Genomic DNA, 18903 nt, shown 5'->3' with positions numbered 1-18903 from the left:
GTGATAGAAGTGAGTCTAGGTCTGCTAATACTAAAGTGTCATGGTGTACAAAACATACAATTTTAGTCTTTTTTGTTTATATGATTTTAAAGAGTTACAAAAGTAATAGATAAATGTGTTTTTGTTGTAAAACTTCAAGTAATACAGAAATATAAAGAGCAAAATGTAACTTCCCTTGTCCTACTGACACCATTCTTTGTCCTCTTCACTGCTCCTCCTCACCCAGCCTCTACAGTGTGGTATGTATATACATACATAGGATCTGATTTATTATTTATTTATATTATACTTTATGTTCTAGGGTACATGTGCACAACGTGCAGGTTTGTTACATATGTATACATGTGCCATGTTGGTGTGCTGCACCCATTAACTCGTCATTTACATTAGGTATATCTCCTAATGCTATCCCTCCCCCCTCCCCCGACCCCACAACAGGCCCTGGTGTGTGATGTTCACCTTCCTGTGTCCAGGTGTTCTCATTGTTCAATTCCCACCTATGAGTGAGAACATGTGGTGTTTGGTTTTCTGTTGTTGCGATAGTTTGCTGAGAATGATGGTTTCCAGCTGCATCCATGTCCCTACAAAGGACATGAACTCATCCTTTTTTATGACTGCATAGTATTCCATGGTGTATATGTGCCACATTTGCTTAATCCAGTCTGTCATTGATGGACATTTGGGTTGGTTCCAAGTCTTCGCTATTGTGAATAGTGCCACAATAAACATATGTGTGCATGTGTCTTTATAGCAGCATAATTTATAATCCTTTGGGTATATACCCAGTAATGGGATGGCTGGGTCAAATGGTATTTCTGGTTCTAGATCCTTGAGGAATCGCCACACTGTATTCCACACTGGTTGAACTAGTTTACAGTCCCACCAACAGTGTAAAAGTGTTCCTATTTCTCCACATGCTCTCCAGCACCTGTTATTTCCTGACTTTTTAATGATTGCCATTCTAAGTGGTGTGAGATAGTATCTCATTGTGGTTTTAATTTGCATTTCTCTGATGGCCAGTGATGATGAGCATTTTTTCATGTGTCTGTTGGCTGCATAAATGTCTTCTTTTGAGAAGTGTCTGTTCATATCCTTTGTCCATTTTTTGATGGGGGTTTTTTTCTTGCAAATTTGTTTGAGTTCTTTGTAGGTTTTGGTTATTAGCCCTTTGTCAGATGATTAGATTGCAAAATTTTTCTTGCATTCTGTAGATCACCTGTTCACTCTGATGGTAGTTTCTTTTGCTGTGCAGAAGCTCTTTAATTTAATTAGATCCCATTTGTCAATTTGGCTTTTGTTGCCATTGCTTTTGGTGTTTTAGTCATGAAGTCCTTGCCCATGCTTATGTCCTGAATGGTATTGCCTAGGTTTTCTTTTAGGGTTTTTATGGTTTTAGGTCTAACATTTAAGTCTCTAATCCATCTTGAATTAATTTTTGTATAACGTGTAAAGAAGGGATCCAGTTTCAGATTTCTACTTATGGCTAGCCAGTTTTCCCAGCACCATTTATTAAATAGGGAATCCTTTCCCCATTTCTTGTTTTTGTTAGGTTTGTCAAAGATCAGATGGTTGTAGATGTGTGGTGTTATTTCTGAGGGCTCTCTTCTGTTCCATTGGTCTATATTTCTGTTTTGGTACCAGTACCATGCTGTTTTGGTTACTGTAGCCTTGTAGCATAGTTTGAAGTCAGGTAGCGTGATGCCTCCAGCTTTGTTCTTTTGGCTTAGGACTGTCTTGGCAATGCGGGCTCTTTTTTTGTTCCATACGAACTTTAAAGTAGTTTTTTCCAATTCTGTGAAGAAAGTCATTGGTAGCTTAATGGGGATGGCATTGAATCTATAAATTACTTTGGGCAGTATGGACATTTTCACGATATTGATTCTTCCTGTCCATGAGCATGGAATGTTCTTCCATTTGTTTGTGTCCTCTTTTATTTCATTGAGCAGTGGTTTGTAGTTCTCTTTGAAGAGGTCCTTCACATCCCTTGTAAGTTGGATTTCTAGGTATTTTATTGTCTTTGAAGCAATTGTGAATGGGAGTTCACTCATGATTTGACTCTCTGTTATTGGTGTATAAGAATGCCTGTGATTTTTACACATTGATTTTGTATCCTGAGACTTTGCTGAAGTTGCTTATCAGCTTAAGGAGATTTTGGGCTGAGACGATGGGGTTTTCTAAATATACAATCATGTCATCTGCAAACAGGGACAATTTGACTTCCTCCTTTCCTAACTGAATACCCTTTATTTCTTTCTCTTGCCTGATTGCCCTGGCCAGAACTTCCAACACTATGTTGAATAGGAGTGGTGAAAGAAGGCATCCCTGTCTTGGGCCAGTTTTCAAAGGGAATGCTTCCAGTTTTTGCCCATTCAGTATGATATTGGCTGTGGGTTTGTCATAAATAGCTCTTATTATTTTGAGATACGTCCCATCAGTACCTAATTGATTGAGCGTTTTTAGCATGAAGGGCTGTTGAATTTTGTTAAGGCCTTTTCTGCATCTATTGAAATAGTCATGTGGTTTTTATTTTTGGTTCTGTTTATATACTCCATTACGTTTATTGATTTGCATATGTTGAACCAGCCTTGCATCCCAGGGATGAAGCCCACTTGATCATGGTGGATAAGCTTTTTGATGTGCTGCTGGATTTGGTTTGCCAGTATTTTATTGAGGATTTTTGCATCGATGTTCATCAGGGATATTGGTCTAAAATTCTCTTTTTTTGTTGTGTCTCTGTCAGGCTTTGGTATCAGGATGATGTTGGCCTCATAAAATGAGTTAGGGAGGATACCCTCTTTTTCTATTGATTGGAATAATTTCAGAAGGAATGGTACCAGCTCCTCCTTGTACCTCTGGTAGAATTCGACTGTGAATCCGTCTGGTCCTGGACTTTTTTTGGTTGGTAGGCTATTAATACTGCCTCAACTTCAGAACCTGTTATTGGTCTATTCAGGGATTCAAGTTCTTCCTGGTTTAGTCTTGGGAGAGTGTATGTGTCCAGGAATTTATCCTTTTCTTCTAGGTTTTCTAGTTTATTTGCATAGAGGTGTTTATAGTATTCTCTGATGGTAGTTTTTATTTCTGTGGGGTCGGTGGTGATATCCCCTTTATCATTTTTAATTGCGTCGATTTGATTCTTCTCTCTTTTCTTCTTTATTAGTCTTGCTAGCGGTCTATCAATTTTGTTGATCTTTTCAAAAAACCAGTCCTGGATTCATTGATTTTTTGAAGGTTTTTTTGTGTCTGTATCTCCTTCAGTTCTGCTCTGATCTTAGTTATTTCTTGCCTTCTGCTAGCTTTTGAATGTGTTTGCTCTTGCTTCTCTAGTTCTTTTAATTGTGATGTTAGGGTGTCAATTTTAGATCTTTCCTGCTTTCTCTTGTGGGCATTTAGTGCTATAAATTTTCCTCTACACACTGCTTTAAATGTGTACCAGAGGTTCTGGTATGTTGTGTTGTTGTTCTCATTGGTTTCAAAGAACATCTTTATTTCTGCCTTCATTTCATTATGTACCCAGTAGTCATTCAGGAGCAGGTTGTTCAGTTTCCATGTTGTTCAGCAATTTTGATTGAGTTTCTTAATCCTGAGTTCTAGTTTGATTGCACTGTAGTCTGAGAGACAGTTTGTTATAATTTCTGATCTTTTACATTTGCTGAGGAGTGCTTTACTTCCAACTATGTGGTCAATTTTGGAATAAGTGTGATGTGGTGCTGAGAAGAATGTATATTCTGTTGATTTGGGGTGGAGAGTACTTTAGATGTCTATTAGGTCTGCTTGGTACAGAGTTGAGTTCAATTCCTGGATATTCTTGTTAACTTTCTGTCTCGTTGATCTGTCTAATGTTGACAGTGGGGTGTTAAAGTCTCCCATTATTATTGGGTGCGAGTCTAAGTCTCTTTGCAAGTCTCGAAGGACTTGCTTTATGAATGTGGGTGCTCCTGTATTGGGTGCATAAATATTTAGGATAGTTAGCTCTTCTTGTTGAATTGATCCCTTTACCATTATGTAATGGCCTTCTTTGTCTCTTTTGATCTTTGTTGGTTTAAAGTCTGTTTTATCAGAGAGTAGGATTGCAACCCCTGCCTTTTTTTTGTTTTCCATTTGCTTGGTAGATCTTCCTCCATCCCTTTATTTTGAGCCCATGTGTGTCTCTGCACATGAGATGGGTCTCCTAAATACAGCAAACTGATGGGTCTTGACTCTTTATCCAATTTGCCAGTCTGTGTCTTTGAATTGGAACATTTAGCCCATTTACATTTAAGGTTAATATTGTTATATGTGAATTTGATCCTCTCATTTTGATGTTAGCTGGTTATTTTTCTAATTAGTTGATGCAGTTTCTTCCTAGCATCGATGGTCTTTACATTTTGGCATGTTTTTGTAGTGGCTAGTACTGGTTGTTCCTTTCCACGTTTAGTGCTTCCTTTATGATCTCTTGTAGGGCAGGCCTGGTGGTGACAAAATCAGCATTTGCTTGTCTGTAAATGATTTTATTTCTCCTTCAGTTGTGAAACTTAGTTTGGCTGGATATGAAATTCTGGGTTGAAAATTCTTTTCTTTAAGAATGTTGAATATTGGCCCCACTGTCTTCTGGCTTGTAGAGTTTCTGCCAAGAGATTTGCTGTTAGTCTGATGGGCTTCCCTTTGTGGGTAACCCGACCTTTCTCTCTGGCTGCCCTTAACATTTTTTCCTTCATTTCAACTTTGGTGTCTGACAGTTATGTGTCTTGGAGTTGCTCTTCTCAAGGAATATATTTGTGGCATTCTTTGTATTTCTTGAATTTGAATGTTGTCCTGCCTTGCTAGGTTGGGGAAGCTCTCCTGGATGATATCCTGCAGAGTGTTTTCCAACTTGGTTCCATTCTTCCCATCACTTTCAGGTGCAGCAATCAGGCGGAAATTTGATGTTTTTACATAGTCCCACATTTCTTGGAGGCTTTGTTCATTTCTTTTTACTCTTTTTTTCTCTAAACTTCTCTTCTCACTTCATTTCATTCATTTGATCTTCAATCACTGATACCCTTTCTTCCAGTTGATAGAGTCAGTTACTTAAGCTTGTGCATTTGTCATGTAGTTCTCATGTCATGGTTTTCAGTCTATCAGGTTGGTTAAGGACTTCTCTACATTGGTTATTCTAGTTAGCCATTCGTCAAATCTTTTTCCAAGGTTTTTAGTTTCTTTGTGCTGGGTTTGTACTTCCTCCTTTAGCTCTGAGAAGTTTTATCATCTGAAGCCTCCTCCTCTCAACTCGTCAAAGTCATTCTCCATCCAGCTTTGTTCCGTTGCTGGCGAGGAGCTGTGTTCTTTTGGAGGGGGAGAGGCACTCTGGTTTTTAGAATTTCCAGGTTTTCTGCACTGCTTTTTCCCCATCTTTGTGGTTATATCTACCTTTGATCTTTGATGATGGTGACATACAGATGGGATTTTGGTGTGGATGTCCTTTCTGTTTGTTATTTTTCCTTCTAACAGTCAGGACCCTCAGCTGCAGGTATGTTGGAGTTTGCTGGAGGTCCACTCCAGACCCTGTTTGCCTGGGTATCAGCAGTGGAGGCTGCAGAAGAGTGAATACTTCTGAACAGCAGATGTTGCTGTCTGATCGTTCCTCTGGAAGCTTCGTCTCAGAGGTGTACCCGTCCGTGTGAGGTGTGAGGTGTCAGTCTGCCCCTAGTGGGGGATGTCTCCCAGTTAGGCTACTTGGGGGTCAGGGATCCAGTCTGTCTGTTCTCAGATCTCAAACTCTGTGCTGGGAGAACCAGTACTCTCTTCAAAGCTGTCAGACAGGGACATTTACATCTGCAGAGGTTTCTGTTGTCTTTTGTTTGGCTATGCCCTGTCCCCAGAGGTGGAGTCTACAGAGGCAGGCAGGCCTCCTTGAGCTGCGGTGGGCTCCACCCTGTTCGAGCTTCCTGGCTGCTTTGTTTACCTACTTAAGCCTCAGGAATGGTGGGCGCTCCTCCCCCAGCCTCATTGCCGCCTTGCAGTTAGATCTCAGACTGCTGTGCTAGCAATGAGGGAGGCTCTGTGGGCGTGGGAACCTCTGAGCCAGGCGTGGGGTGTAATCTCATGGTGTGCCGTTTGCTAAGACCCTTGGTAAAGCACAGTATTAGGGTGGGAGTGACCCGATTTTCCAGGTGTTGTGTGTCATGGTTTCCCTTGGTTAGGAAAGGGGGTTCCCTTCCCCCTTGTGCTTCCCAGATGAGGTGATGCCTCGCCCTGCTTTGGCTCTCGCTTGTTGGGCTGCACCCACTGTCCTGCACCCACTGCCCAACATGCCCCAGGGAGATGAACTTGGTACCTCAGTTGGAAATGCAGAAATCACCTGTCTTCTGTGTTGCTCACGCTGGGAGCCGGAGGCTGGAGCTGTTTCTATTCGGCCATCTTGGCATCACCCCTGTATCTTCTGATTTAACATTTAATAATATATTTTGGAATCTCTTCCATGTTAGACATTCAAGTCCACCTAATTTTCCAACAGCTGCTTAGATTTCCAAGTATATGGGCATACCATATATATATATTTTTTTAAAAAATTGCTTCTCTATTTATTGCATTTGAGGTTGTTTTCAACTTTCAATTTTTACAAACAGTGCAACATTTCATATCCTTGTACATACATTTAATGTACGTGTACAACAATTTCTGTAGGATATGATTTTTATTTCGTCTAAGGAGGAATTCAACTGCAAATGGCTGATTGCATTTGTGTTTGTTGGTTTTCTTTGTTAAGAAGTTCTTGCTTATTTTCAGTCTAGAACTCCTTTTTAGCAATTTAAGCTCGTTTATCTTGTAGGTAGTTTTACCTCCCCTCACAGGATTCAGTGATGGCACATACTGCTTTGTGTCCTAAGAGTAGGAGAGATATTACAGTTTGAGAGAGAAAGAGCATTTTTGGTTTTTCTTCTCCATACCTCACGGCAGAAACTGCTGAATGTCCCAACAACCCAGTGTTATTCACCTACATGTTCTGTACTAACAACTCAGATTTTGTTTGGGGCTATACTGGAACAGTGTAGGCTGGCACAGTGGCTCATGCCTGTAATCCCAGCACTTTGAGAGGCCTAGGTAGGATCACTTGAACTCAGGAGTTTGAGAACAGCCTGGGCAACATGGTGAAACCCCATTTCTACTAAAAATACAAAAATTAGTCTGGCATAGTGGTGGGGGCCTCTAGTCCCAGCTACTCGGGAGGCTGAGGTAGAAGGATTGCTTGAGCTTGGGAGGTAGAGGTTGTAGTGAGCTGGGATCATACCACTGTATTCTAGCCTAGGCAACAGAATGAGACCCTGTCTCAAAAAGAAACAAACAAACAAACTCAGAGAAACTAGATTTCCAAGGCTTTCTTACAGAGTAACAGAATTCTTGCCATTGGGATGTAAGTCCAGGAATGCTATTCTTTTCCTGAACAAAAGGGAAGGTTCAGTAGGCGCATATCTTTACCTTTGGTCTTTTGCCTTTCCCCTTCCCTGGAAGAAAGATTCAGTGACTGGGGGTTAAGCAGTCATCTTATGCCAATGAATGCAAAAGCCACATGCTAAAAGGGTGGAAGAGCCAGAAGTTAGAAGAAGCCTGGATCCTTTCTGATTCCTTGCACACCTGCTCCCATCATGGTGGGGTTGCCTCTGAATTTCTGGTTGTGTAAGAAAAATAAACCATAATTTGTGAAGACAGTGTAGTCAAATTTCTATTGCATGCCACCAAACTCAGATCTAATGGTCATACCTTAGTTGTTGAACAAACATGACTCTGCCCAAGTGAGTGAGTTATCTAAAGAATTATTATTTTTTTAAATTATACTTTAAGTTCTAGGGTACATGTGCACAACGTGCAGGTTTGTTACATATGTATACATGTGCCATGTTGGTGTGCTGCACCCATTAACTCGTCATTTAAAATTCTTATCTCTGACCTTCAGAATCATGTGTTCCATGTCAAAGGCTTAAGTTTTAAAAAAATATTCTTGGCTGGGCAGGGTGGCTTATGCCTGTAATCCCAGCACTTTGGGAGGCCGAGGCAGACAGATCACGAGGTCAAGAGATCGAGACCATCCTGGCCAATACAGTGAAACCCTGTCTCTACTAAAAATACAAAAATTAGCTGGATGTGGTGGTGTGCACCTGTAGTCCCAGCTACTTGGGAGGCTGAGGCAGAAGAATCACTTGAACCTGGGAGGCAGAGTTTGCAGTAAGTTGAGATCATGGCACTGCACTCTAGCCTGGTGACACAGCAAGGCTCTGTCTCAAAAAAAAAAAAAAAAAAAAATATATATATATATACACACACACACATACACACACACACATGCACACACACACACACATGCACACACACACACATATTCTTTTTTGTTGCTTATTTTGCTTGTTAGTTTTTAAGGTAATTATTTTTTGAACCACCATACAAAAAATTAAAAATATCCTCAGGATCATAACAAGCACTTGTGCCTGCTTAGTGAGATTTTTATTGTTTGTTTGTTTCTTTGTCTTTGGCACTGGGCCTTCTGTTCTATGGGAAACTGCATATAAAACTTCTAACATGGGAGGCCCCTTTTTCTCAGGAGCCCAGGAGGAAGACAGTGTCACAAGCCTTGTCAGGTTGTTATCTTTAGAGCATATAGAGTGGATTCTTTCCTCCTGGTACCAGGTTTGAAGTGGGGTGGTGGAGGGGCTGTCAAATGACAATAATGTAATATTGTTTAAAATAAATATTTAATCAAAGTAAAAGCATGTGGGAGAAACATCTCTTTCACTTTGTTGACAGGTTGAATTTGCTTTCATTTAAAAAAAAGTTTGAAAGTCCTTGATACTACATACTTTGAAGTGATTAATCCACTGGAGTCATTACCTTCCTGAGTCATTGAGAGAGGAATGAGTGTGTTTGGGTGGAGTGGGAATTACTGGAAAATGGTGTGGGAGTTGAAATGAAAAAGTTTGGCATATATTATACATTTGGAAAAGAAGGATGTGTCAGTTTCCTGGGGCTGCCATAAGAACAGACTGGGTGGCTTAAAACGACAAACATTTGCTGTCTAACAGCTCTGAAGTCCAGAAGTCCCGAGCGGGCTGCCAACAGGGCCATGCTCCCTCTGAAACCTGCAGGGCTTCCTTCTTTGCCTCTTCCTAGCCTTTGATGGTGTGCCAAAAATCTTTGGCAATTCTTGGTAGGTGGATATATTACTCTAACCCTCTGTCTTCACATAGCATTCTCCCTGTGCATCTTCACATCATCTTTCCTCTGTGTCTATCTATCTCTGTGCCCAAATTTCCTCTTTTTTGAGACTGAGTCTTGCTATGTCACCCAGGCTGGAGTACAGTGGCATGATCTTGGCTCACTGCAACCTCTGCCTCCTGTGTTCAAGCGATTCTCCTGCCTCAGCCTCCCAAGTATCTGGGATTACAGGTGTGCACCACCATGCCTGGCTAATTTTTGTATTTTTAGTAGAGATGGGGTTTTGCTATGTTGGCCAGGCTGGTCTTGAACTTCTGACCTCAAGTGATCCACCCACCTCGGCCTCCCAAAGTGCTGGGGTTACAGGCGTGAACCACCGCGTCCAGTCTCTCCTCTTTTATTAAATAAGACCACCACCATATTGGATGAGGGTTTACCCCCAATGACTTCATTTTGACTCAGTTACTTCTCCTCTCCTAAAAGGGTACTTGTGATTGTGTTTAGGGCTCACATGGATAATACATCTCAAGATTCTTAATCTTACCTGCAAAGTCTTTGTCATAGAAGGTGACATTTACAGATTCCAGGAATTAGGACCTGATATTGTTGGGTGCCATCACTTAGCCGATTGTAAGTCCTATGCGTGACAGACATGCAGCTACATCCTGGCATCAGGTATCCCCTCCACACTGGGCTGCCTGTCTTTCGGATAGGCCTTTGCCCCAGTAGGTGAACACTCTCCTTGTTATTACAAAGGCCCCTCCCATTCTCCATGGCCAGTGGCATGATAGCAGGAAGAACTTTGGAGACTGGTCTTCATGCTGTCAGAGATCTCTGATCTTAACAAAGCCGCACTTAGCAATAAATGGCAGACCAGAGAATCTTGGCTAATTGCCCAGAGGTGCACTGAGGGGTGTGTGTATGAGCGTGGTGGCATCACTGCATCCTTGTTAAAGAGCCACATTTTCTCCCACCAACTTTAGAACTTGGCTTTTGCTCTGGACTCAGGGACAGCAGAGCACTGACTATGGGTAGAGGCTCACAAAAACCTCATTCTAACTGAGGTCCCTCTTACCTCTCAACAATAGAGTGTAGTATCCTTTCCTCAAGGTTCTGGTACCCCTGGAGTTCCACTGCCTGAAGGCCATAGGAGGGAGAAGGAAGCCACAGACTGGGCTCAGGATTTCTTGCTATAGCTCAGTAGAGTAAATTATTAGTTCAGTGCTATTCTATGTAGGGCACTGAGGAAGGTTTTGCTTGGCTTTGAAGTCTTCCTTGAGACCTATTATATCTCGCTAAAAGCCTCAGGGAACATTTTATTCCCCCATCTTGATCCCTGGGATTTGGCTATGCTGTTTGCTATTGATAAGGCTTTGGGAAAATAGTGTAATTTAACAAAGGTTATTGGTTTTACTCTCCTGGTGCTTCTTTAATTAGGCTGCTGACACCATGGAAGGCAGGGTTTTGACATTCAGAACAAGGGTTAGAGCTGTAGTTAGATCCAAACTTTGAGTCACTAAGGATCTAGGAGGTAACTTTTCTGTACCCAATTAGCATTTAAATTTGAATTAGTCAACGTGGCTCTTAGTATGAAGAATTTTACCTTCATTTACCTTTTCCAAACAGGAACTACAGTGGCACAAAGAGTTATCAATATATTAACAAAAATGTAGTTAATAGTAAAACACATTTTACTTCTTGTCTTGCTTTATTAATAGTTCTTAGTCCCTGTATACATTATTCTGAACCTGTCTTTATTCTCCATCTCTCCTCAGTCCCAGGAAAGTCACTTAATCCCTTGCCCTGGGCTATGTTTACTTTGTAGTTAATACCCCTTGATTCATTAGGTTGAGGGCAGATGTATTGTCTTCGGAGGTTGGCTACATCTCCCCAGGTGTATCCTTTTTGAGTTCATTGTGCTTGGTTGTTGCCTTACTGCATTCTTAACACTGATTTCCATTTGGGAAATGTAACCAGTGAAGACATTGAGAATGGTATATGAACATCAGCTGCGATCAGGCTATGATCCTGTGACACTGGTGCTTTACCTCTGACAAAAGGCAGTGACCACAATAAATAAGTGAACAGATGGAATTATCTCTGTTTTAAGCTCTCTTCCTAATAGTTTTAAAATCATTGGCATCTACTATTGCAAGCAAACTCAAGCACCCAGAAAATCACTGGCCAAAGTGCAGGTGAATGTTAATAGGAGACTCTGAAACTGTTGATCTGGCTCTAAGTTGAGAGATGGTTTTTCTGTGGACCCAGGTACTCATAGTTGTAATGCTGCTGAAGAATCACAAGCACTTGCTATATATAACATAACCTTTTTTTTGTCATTGTTGATAAAATTGTTCCTAAGTTTTTGTGATGGAATAAATACGTTTCATGTTTGCCATGCCAGACCCCTATTGACTTCTATAGGGATGGTACCATGTTTGGGAGGCCAAAGAGGAGACCCAGAGCCAGTGAATGAGACACAGAGCTTATCGAGGGGACTTACACATTACTTCTTTTTTTTTTCTCTCCTAAGATGGAGTCTCACTCTGCCACCAGGCTGGAGTGCTGTGGAGTGATCTTGGTTCACTGCAACCTCTGCCTCTTGGGTTCAAGCAATTCTCCTGCCTCAGCCTCCTGAGTAGCTGGGATTACAGGTGCACACCACTACTCCTGGCTAGTTTTTGTATTAAATTTCTGTATTTTTAGTAGAGACGGGGATTCACCATGTTGGCCAGGCTGGTCTCAAACTCCTGACTTTGTGATCCACCCACCTCGGCCTCCCAAAGTGCTGGGATTACAGGTTTGAGCCACCGTGCCCTGCCCACATTACTTTTTTACAAACAGTAGTGGTTCTCCTATCCAGTGGCAGCAGGCTGGACAGGAGAACTGCTACTGTTTGTAAAAAGCATGCAGTTTATATAGCATTTTCACTTAGCACCCTCCCCTGAGCAGCCTCCACTGGCAATCTTCATTTAATCCAAAACAAAGGGCCTTGATCCCCTGTATGGCCTGTGTTCCATGGGATGGGCTGGGGTTCAGATGTTCCTCATAGATAAGGAATGAAACTCAGGGTTGGCCACTCCTAAATTCCTTAGGTTGGAATTCCAAACACACATTCTTCTTAGACCATAGCGTCATTCTCAGGGTATGCGTACCTTATTGCTATCAGGTGCATCTGCCATACAATGATGTCAAAAGAAAAGAATCTAAGTGACTGAACTAGAGGTGGTGTGTCAAGGGGCACCTGAAGACTGAAGACCAGATCACTGCCCAACTGAAGCAGAGTCAGGGTTTTGATTGGGTAGGGAAAGGTTGAAAGTTCAGTCATTAAAACAACTTACTGTTTTAAAAGTTTTTATCATTTATTTGTTTTTTTTTTTTTTTTTTTTTTGAGACGGAGTCTCACGCTGTTGCCCAGGCTGGAGTGCAGTGGCGCGATCTCGGCTCACTGCAAGCTCCGCCTCCCAGGTTCCCGCCATTCTCCTGCCTCAGCCTCCTGAGTAGCTGGGACTACAGGCGCCCGCCACCGCGCTCGGCTAATTTTTTGTATTTTTAGTAGAGACGGGGTTTCACTGTGGTCTCGATCTCCTGACCTTGTGATCCGCCCGCCTCGGCCTCCCAAAGTGCTGGGATTACAGGCTTGAGCCACCGCGCCCGGCCTATTTGTTTTTTTTAAGCTACACCTGTTGGAATGGGAACTTGTGGTTTTAACAGGCAGTCGTTTTAACAGAAACTTGCAGTTTAGGACTGTTCTTGCTTTCACGTTCCTTGCTTGGAGGCATAGCCATTGCAACAATATTTCCGAGGTCTTTTTTTTGGTAAGTCTTGTGGCTAGTTGAAGTACCTAGGAGTGGGAGAGATAGGAAAAAACCAACAAGGCAGAGACTGGGATGATTTACTCTGTTGACAACAGAGTAAAGGGCATATTCTGCAAAGGGCACTAATGCTTCCAGTCCTTTCCCACTTTAGCATTTTTTGAGAACTGCAAGGACACATGATTAACCTCAAGTGAATTCCATGTATTGAAAGCTATAAATAAATTTGCTAAACTCAACTGTTGAGATTGAAGAATTTGGTGATTTTAGACATACCCAGTCTCTCTTTACTTAAGAACAGAGATAGTAAGTCAGCCCAGCCTAATGCAGCTGAAGGTGTTCAGTAACATTTATTGAAAACCTTCTTTGTGCCAGGCACTTTACATATATCTTAAAGATGGCTTAGGCTGGGCATCCTGGGTCATGTCTGTAATCCCAGCACTTTGGGAGGCCGAGGTGGATTACTTGAGCTCAGGAGTTCAAGACCAGTGTGGACAACATGGCAAAACCCTGTCTCTACAAAAAAACACAAAAATTAGCCAGGTGTGGTGGCACATGCCTGTAGTCCCAGCTACTTGGGGGGCTGAGGTGGGAGGGTCACTTAAGCCTGGGAGGTTGAGGCTGCAGTGAGCCATGTTTCTGCCACTGCACTCCAGCCTGGGTGAGAAAGCGAGACCCTATCTTAAAACAAACAAAAAAGATGGTGTATCTACAAAGTAAAAAGTCTGAGGTTTAAATTTTTGAATATATATTCTACTCAGGTGTAAATGGAACAAATGATTTTGGAGTGATTGTGAATGGTCGTTTTTACCTCCAGATGGCACTCATGTTGCTCATGGCCCAGTTTCAATGCTGTGTTGGATAAAATTTATAGTACTCTATAAGTTATTTCACAATTTATGGACTTATTTTCATGTAGTTTTGACAATCCTATTGCATGTCTTTCAGTTCCAAGAGTTATGCCCCTTCTGGGCTTGGCTGGATATTACTTTGTCAGTGGGCTGGCAGTGGAAGTTGGGGGCCCTGGTTCTCTCTTTATATAACCTGTATCCCTGATGATATGCATTTACTAGAGATTCTCTGTCCAAGCAATTGTTGTCTTCTGAAGAGATCATAAGATCGATGACACACATTTATTCTTCTGCTGTCATTGTCTAAAACATAGAAAAAATTCTTCTTAGTCTGCCTCCAGAACTAGTATGATGAACCGTAAACATTAAAAAATTTAGTCTCATTGCTTTATGGTCATTTTGGATGAAAAAGACAAGTAGTTTTAACAAGCTTTGTTGTCCACATTATTTATTGGCTTTAACTGTGAATTTAGCTGTTCTCAATCATCAACTTCTTTCTTTAAAGGAAAAAAATTCCCATTACTTAGGATAGACAAAAGGATATAAGAAGGAATGTCCACAGTGTTTTCTGCCTCGGCAGGTACCATTGTTGGAATAAGAATATAAGCACCTAAAGGGGCTACTTTGAAGATCATGGGTTTGTGAAAAACCACTCTACTGTGAATGAGAAGGCATGTGTGCATAACATAAATCAGAGGTGTTGTGTCACAGCGCAATGTCAAGGCCAGGAAGCAAGTATGATGGGTGGAATTACTGTCTTTGGTTTTAGTAAACTCTGGCTTTGGGAGAGGGAGACAAGGAGGTAGAAGATGGAGCAGAGAAGAAACAATTATCTCTTAGGATTAAGACTATCCAGGTATAGCTATGATGGTTCACCACCACATCTGCAAATTTGCACATGCGAGCTGTGTTCATATTTGTGGTGTTTTTTTTTTTTTTTTTTTTTTTTTTTTTTTTTTGAGACAGAGTCACTTCGTCGCCCAGGCTGGAGTGCAGTTCAGTGGCGTGATCTTGCCTCACTGCAGCCTCCACCTTCTGGGTTCAAGCGATTATCCTGCCTCAGCTTCTTGAGTATCTGGGAATACAGGCACATGCCACCACACCTGGCTAATTTTTGTATTTTTAGTAGAAATGGTGTTTGGCCATGTTGCCCAGGCTGGTATTGAACTCCTGTCCTAAAGCGATCTGCCCATCTCAGCTGCTCAGAGTGCTGGGATTACAGGTGTGAGCTACCACACCCTTCACAGTGTTTCTATTTGAATTTAGTAAAATTGAAGAACTTGAATGAGAGGAGCTATTTTGCCCCATAGCAAACTGATTTAAATAACTACTTTTATAAATGCTATTTGTTTTTATTTCTTTTTAGTTTTTTTTTTTTTTTTTTAATTTTTTTGAGACAGAGTCTTGCTCTGTCACCCAGGCTGGAGTGCAGTGCAGTAGCGTGATCTTGGCTCACTGCACCCTTCGCCTCCCAGGTTCAAGTGATTCTCCTGCCTCAGCCTCTCGAGTAGCTGGGACTGCAGGTGTGTGCTACCACACCTGGCTAATTTTTTCTATTTTTTAGTAGAGATGGGTTTCCCCATGTTGACTAGGCTGGTGTCGAACTCCTGATCTCAGGTAATCTGCCTGCCTTGGCCTCCCAAAGTGCTGGGATTACAGGTGTGAGCCACTATGCCCAGTTATTTTTATTTCTTGATCTCTAAAATAAATGAATCTCAGGCATGAAATGTAGATTGAAAACACTGTTGATCATTACAGCATTTTTGTTGTTGTTTTTTAATTCTTAGCACGTGAAATCTGAATGACTACTCTATCAAGAAAAATCATGTAAGCTCTGGCTTTGTGATTCTTAGCCACATACCTATATGAGAACTCTAACCACTGGGTCTGGGGAGGGCATTTTAACTGGAGCATTTGCTTTTCATGGGGTCTAGTTATTCAGATGTCTTTGCTTTCATTGTTTTCTGTCTCCTGGTAAGTACCACGGAAGCTGCAAATCCCCCTTCTAGTCTGTATGAAATGGTGTAGGGTAAACGCACCTGATAGCGATAATTTAATCATACCCTTAGACTAACCCTGTATGGCAGATGCACCTGAATGTGTGCTGCTGCGCTCGGGAATCTGGGAGTGGCCAAATTGGAGATTCCTTCCTTTTCTACGATTAACATCTGAGTACCCCCGACCCTCACCTCTGTCCTGTCCCATGGAACACAGGCCAAACAGAGGATTGAGGTCCTGAGGTTTGGGTTAAATGAAGGTTGCCAGGTGGAGGTTGTTAGGGGAAGGGTGTTAAGTGAAAAATGTTATAGAAACTGCGTGCTGTTTGCAGGTGGTTGCAGATACCTGGTTCCAATTGTTACAAAGTTCAGCCGGAGACTTCCTTCTACCTGAGGCGTTCTCCCGGTACTCCTCTGGCCGCCCTCCCGAAGGATCTCCGTGGCGCCAGGCAGGAATGTCCTGCTTGGGGGCCCAGTGAGCTCCCAGGGCCTTTCCCACTACTTCCTCTACTCCTGTATTTCTCTCGACTCTCTAAACGGACTCAGCCCCAGGTAAGGTCGGAAACTTCTCTCGCAAACTAGACCTTCCTTTTCCCCAGTGGAGGTGTGTGTTCGGGAATGGAGGGTTCCCTTTCCCACTTCTACAGTTGGGGCACTCAGTATTTGGGGTGTCTCCCGGGTCCTGCAGGAGCAGTCCGCTTCCTTCAGAGGGTCTGTGGGTCCTCTTGGGATTCCTGGTTTGTTCTTGCAGTTGCTCTGGAGCTAAAATTCACAATGCAAGCCTCTGCATGCTGCTCTGTCCGTTTGAGTTAGAACTGCAATCTAGTCCTGCCTTCCATCTGCCATGATGATTGCTGGAATCGTGAGCCAATTGTTAAACACAGCCTTCATTTAAAAAGTAAATTATAGAAGCTTCTAGTCAAATAAATTATATTGAGAACAAAAGGTGATACTTAAAACTCATCACTTTCTAATTATTCTATTACATTTTTCTGTTATCCATATTCACAAGGTTTATATGAAACTTATTATTTGTGTGCCCACTGAAATTCATGTTGAAATTGAATCCTCCATGTTTAATGGGCCTTCGAGAGCTAATTAGGTCATGAGGATGGAGACCTTATGAATGACATTAGTGCCTTTATGAAAAGAAGCTAGAGTGCTAGCTAGCTCTCTTTCCAGCACGTAAGGATGCAAGGAGAATTTGGCAGTCTGCAACCTGGAAGAGGCCCTCACCAGAACCTGAGCCTGCTGTCACCCTGATCTCGGATTTCCAGCCTCTGGAACTGTGAGAAATAAATTTCTGCTGTTTATAATCCTCCCTGTCTATGATGCTTTGTTGTAGCAGCCTGAACTGCCCAAGATTATTTACTGTATTGTCGACTCTGTCTGGTGGAATTACTATATAATGGTGTGCTCCTGTACATCTCTTCTCAGCTCCAGAGGTCAGTGACTTCACATTGACAGCTTAAAATCAGCCATGGTAGGAGGGCTTATATTACAAAAAATCAGCAAATGTTACACATCAGGCCTTCTCCCTCAACACCTCACTCACTGAGCCAGACACACTTACTATTCTTCAATAGTTCCTCCTCGCAATAGGGTCCTCGCTATCTCTCCAGTGTCATTTCCTTCTAGTCCCTTCTGCATTGAAATGTATATTCCTGTGGACTGGATGAATGACTTGGCATATCCTTGGTGTGGATGTTGTTTCATGCCCCATGTCTTCATTTCAAAGGTCCTTCTTTTCCTTGTCTACTTACGTGATTTGTTTTCAAAATCTACCTTAGAGGCCATCTCTGCTGAAGTCTTGCCTCCTCTTTCCAGAATTAGCCTTTTTCTCTTCTCAACCAGCTCTGAATTGTGTGTAGTTACCTTTTATTTATTTTTTTTGAGTCGGAGTTCCGTTCTTGTTGCCCAGGCTGAAGTGCAATGGCGCAATCTCGGAGCACTGCAACCTCCGCCTCCTGGGTTCAAGCAATTCTCCTGCCTCAGCCTCTGGAGTAGCTGGGATTATAGGCTTGTGCTACCACACCCGGCTAATTTTGTATTTTTAGTAGAGATGGGGTTTCTCCTTGTTGGTCAGGCTGGTCTCAAACTCCCACCCTCAGGGGATCTGCCTGCCTCGGCCTCCCAAAGTGGTGGGATTACAGGTGTGAGCCACCACGCCTGGCCGTGTACTTACTTTATTATTGTACTTTCCCCATATTGAGCTGTGATAATTGTTTGCAAACTTTTTCCTGCTACATATGGTTGTTGTCTATGAAGATGCATCTATGTATTCTCAGTGTCTGAATCAATGCCTGGCGTATACAGCAGGCATACCTTCTTAGAGATGTCTGGAAAGAGTCTAACAAGTAAATAAGCTAAGATAGGGACTGTTATGGGCTGAACTGTGCTCCCCTCAAATTCACATGTTGAAGTCCTAACCCTCAGTACCTTAGAATGTGACTGTATTTGGAGAGAGGGCATTTAAAGCAGTAGTTAAGATAACATGAGGTCATATGCATGGGCCCTAATCCAATAGAACTGGTATCCTTATAAGAAGAGATTGGGACACAGACACATACAATGGGAAGACTGTGAAGACAAGAAGATGGCCATCTACAAGCCAAGGCATATGAGGCTTCAGAAGAAGTCAATCCTGCAGACATCTTGATCTAAGACTGCTAGCCTCCAAAATCATGGGAAAATAAATTTCTGTTGGTTTAGGCTGGGAGTGGTGGCTCACGCCTGTAATCCACCCACCTTGGCCTCCCAAGGTGCTAGGATCACCTGAGGTCAGAAGTTTGAGACCAGCCTGGCCAATGTGGTGAAACCCTGTCTCTACTTAAAAAAAAAAAAAAAAAAAAAAAAGCAAAAATACAAAATACAAAATTTACCCGGAGTGGTGGTGAGTACCTGTAATCCCAGCTATTCAGGAGACTGAGGCAGGAAAATTGCTTGAGCCTGGGAGGCAGAGGTTGCAGTGAGCCAAGACTGCACCACTGCACTCCAGCCTGGGCGACAGAGCGAAACTCCGTCTCAAAACAAAACCCCAAAAACTGTTGGTTAAGCTACCCAGTCTCCGGTCCT

The sequence above is a fragment of the Macaca fascicularis genome, chromosome 7 (genome assembly GCF_037993035.2).
Source record: "Macaca fascicularis isolate 582-1 chromosome 7, T2T-MFA8v1.1".
NCBI lineage: Eukaryota > Metazoa > Chordata > Mammalia > Primates > Cercopithecidae > Macaca > Macaca fascicularis.
Note: the sequence above shows the minus strand (reverse complement) of the source record.